Genomic DNA, 4,194 nt, shown 5'->3' with positions numbered 1-4,194 from the left:
GGGCTGGGATGTCCAGTGGCGCCTGCAGAGTATTGGCTTGCTTTTTTCAAATCCTCTTCTTCTTCTTCTTCTTCTTCTTCTTCTTCTTCTTCTTCTTCTTCTTCTTCTTCTTCTTCTTCTTCTTCTTCTCCCATTTAGGATATAATCACTCTACTTTAAAGGGCCTTAATGAGCAGCTATACAGAAAGAGGACCTTATACACATAATTGTGTGAGTTCAGTAGTGGATTCTTCAGAAAGACCTTGTGGAATCCAAGATGATGTTATTGTAGTCTGGAAACATGCATAGGGTTGATTTCAGTTCTCTCATCCCTACACTCTAGTGATATCAATAACTCTACTGATAATCATATTTAACTGCTACACGGTGTTTATGGGCTTGAAACCATTATATTGTATGAATTTAATGCACGCGAACTTACCTGTCAAAATTTTAAAATGATTTTTTAATATACAATACTTATTCACCACTTCTGATTTTCCTTCCTTCTCCATGGCCAGAAAGTGAGGCCAAACACATCCAAAAGTCAAGGCCATAAGGACGACGCTACAGCTGCTTCATTATAAGAAATGGCAGGGGAAGGTTCTTTGATTCAATTCTCCCTTGAATAGTAGAGCTGCCCTGATATTGTGCTTCTCAACGGGGACATTTGAATGTTCAGCAAAGCCCTCAAGAGCTACTTAAACATCTGTTTTCACTTGACTTAGCTAGGGCATAGCAGGCAAGAGCCATGCCTCCAATAGGAGAGTGTGGACATTTCTCACCAAGCATCTACAGAAAGGGACCACCCATATCCCAATACTTTCACAACTATTATGAGAGAAAAATAATTAGCCATAAGCCAGTCTCAGTCTCTCAGTCTCTCTCTCTCTCTCTCTCTCTCTCTCTCTCTCTCTCTCTCTCTCTCTCTCTCTCTCTCTCTCTCTCTGTGCGTGGGGGGGGGAGCGGCTCTGCATGGGTCTATGGGCCTGTTTAAGTGTAAATGTGGTATGCTGGGGTGTGAATGTTGGGAAAGACAGAAGGGGTTATATAAGACTCTGTGTACTGGTATGGAGGCCAGATGGCAATACAGTGTCTTCTGTTCTTGCTTTCCACCTTATTTTTCAGGACAAGGCATCTCACAGAACCTGGAGTTCACCAACTGGCTAGGTTGGCTGGCCTACAAGTTCCAGGATCCTACCTCTGACCGCCCAGTTATAAGGTTACAGGCCCATACTATAGCCCCTAGCTTTTTATAGGGGGCTGGGGTTCTGAACAATGGTCTCCAGACATAGGCAGCAAATACTTTATCCACTGGGCTAGCGATACAGCTCTCGAAGCCATTTTATAACCATATCGTGCCTTCAGAATTCTAGAAAATTAGAGAATCTCAGGCTACCACTTAATGCCGGAATGTTGCATAATATGTACCTTGTCCTGAGTTCAGTCTCCACCAGCACAAGAACAAACAAAAGCATCCATACTTTGCATAGCTTCCTAACCTGCAGAAATTTTGAAGAGGCCACTTTCTTGAGTCCTATTTCACAGAAATATGATATCTTAGCAATAGATGTGCCAGTATTCTTGAGAAGCTGAGGATTAACTATCTTCTGTATTCTTGGATAAAGTCTAGTATGCAGGGCATTCTGCCGGCCACCCAGAAGTGAACCAGGGGCTGCCCTGCCTTATCATCACTCCAATTACCTGATTTACAGGAGTTTTGTTTACCTTCTCCAAAGCTCTGTGAATGTAAATACGGGTCACCAGATGGTGTCTTCTACCAGAACACATGGCAAGTACTGTATTAAAGTCTCAGGTCTGTCTTCCATCCTATTGTTTTGTGCAGCTGGGCAGAGCTGCACGTAGGCAGAGCTGTTATTACACACAGGGCAGGCGTGTGGTGTGCAGGTGATCCACTGGGATGTTTCCTAGTCCTATTTCTCCAGTGTTGACAGTGAACAGGCAAATTAATCAACTGTGGCTAGCAAAAGCCAGGATGGCCAGGGTTTATGACTTCTAATAGATAAAGATCTGTGTGGCCCAACCAGGGCAGTCACACAGACCAGCGTAGGCCATGGTTGAAATGGAAGTCATAGGAAGTAAGACAGATTTAAGAGTGTTTTCAGCACAAGGACATCTTGGCAATTGAGAGCCAAGGAATACCACAGAGTCACACCATGCAACAAACCTCACAGAGATTTATTGGGGAGGAGAATAGAATGGCTCATAGCTGACACACTCCTCAGGAACTGCATTCCCTTAATATTACATCCTCTCTCTGCTACAGGCTGATTGACCCAGGAACACATAATCTTGTCCTCTTGCTTCAACCAAGGACAGCTGAGAACAATCATACCAATTCAAGAGTTCTCTATGGAGGCCTCTATTGCAAGCTCACCACCACTCAACCTCCTTTGCCTAGCCATACTTGCTCCCAATCCCAAGGGGTGCTGTACCTAAGAACACTCACAGGAAAGCTTCTTAGACAAGCATTTCCTGCCCCACCTTCTTCTCAACCATATGTTGAACATGTTGAACATGAACATAAATGAACAGGTATGTGAGGATTCAACTACAACTCTTTGTACAAGTAATCAGTATATATTAGCCCAACATAGATGTTTTCTGAAAGTCTCTCTCTACTCAGTGGGAGATCAGGACAGATGCTGAGACTTGATGCTGGACTCCAGGTGAGAGTGGTATGGAAGAATGGAAAGACCCAGGGCTTCAGGAGCCCCACAAGGAGACCACTAAGGCTGGCAGATCTAGACCCAGGGAGGCCTGCACAAACTCTTCTACCAACCAAGGACAATGCATACAGTAAACGTAGACCCCTGTTCATATCAAGCCAATGGACAGCTCATTCTCCATGGTGGTGGGGAGAGCAGAGACTGTCTCTGACATGAACTCTCATACCCCAATTTGATCATTTCCCCTTGGTGGGGAGGCCTGGTGGCACACAGAAGAAGGGGAAGCAGGCTATCTGGATGAGATCTGATATGCTATGGTCATATGGTAGAGGAGGAGGTTCCCTTCTGTCAGAGGTCTAGGGGTGGGGTATAGGGCAGAAGATGGAGGGAGGGTGGGAATGGGAAGATACAAGTAATGGGGTAACAATAGGTATGTAATCTGAATAAATTATAATTTAAAATAAAACAAAAAACAAGTAATCAGTATATAAAAACAACTATTACTTCAATGGATTGTGTGTCAAGTTAAATCAATGAAATATTGATGCAAACCATTAGCGTAACATAAATTTCACATCATGATGATGTTAATGACAACAATAATAATACTACATTGCTAACTCAGGATACAGTTACAGAAACAGATGAGTGTAGTGTTCTTGCTGTGTTCATCTGCAGCATAGAAATTTAATGTAATGACATGTAAACACTATGTATTACACACAAACAAACAGAACAGACACCAGACTGTTTATCTCTGTTCCTAGACATTTGCCCAACAAACTTAAGACATTAGTGATTATAAACTATGACATAATACTTTTTATCAACTGAACATTTTATACCAAAGGTAACAAAATAGTCCTTTTAAACCTAACTTAGTTGCAAATTTTGTTTTTTAAATATATTTTATTAATTTATTCATATTACATCTTAATTGTTATCCCTTCTATCCTCCCATTCCTCCCTCCCTCCCATTTTCCCCCTACTCCCCTCCCCTATGTCTGTAACTGAGGGGGACCTCCTCCCCCTGTATATGCACATAGGGTATCAAGTCTCTTCTTGGTAGCCTTCTATCCTTCCTCTGAGTGCCACCAGGCCTCCCCATCCAGGGGACCTGGTCAAATATGGGGCACTAGAGTTCATGTGAAAGTCAAGTCCCCACTCTCATTTTCATTATATGCTTTGAGGAAAATCCATATGAAAGAAGTAAGTTAATATATTTCTAAACTTTGCTCACATGCATTGCATTGTCTACCTCTTCCAAAGTTCATCAGACTCCAACACGTGGGTAGGTCTCTATGCCTTGGCATGGTAGCATGATGGGCCAAGCCAGAATAGAATTCATACATTATTACTTAAGGCAGTGGTTCTCAACCTGTGGGCCATGACCCTACTGGGATCACATACAGATATCCTGAATATTGGATATTTACATTATGATTCATAACATTAGTAAAATTAAAGTTATGAAGTAGCAACATGATTTTATGGTTTGGAGTCACCACAAGATGAGGAGCTGTAT

The sequence above is a fragment of the Acomys russatus genome, chromosome 18, assembly GCF_903995435.1.
Source record: "Acomys russatus chromosome 18, mAcoRus1.1, whole genome shotgun sequence".
Classification (NCBI taxonomy): domain Eukaryota; kingdom Metazoa; phylum Chordata; class Mammalia; order Rodentia; family Muridae; genus Acomys; species Acomys russatus.
This window is presented reverse-complemented; position numbering follows the sequence as displayed.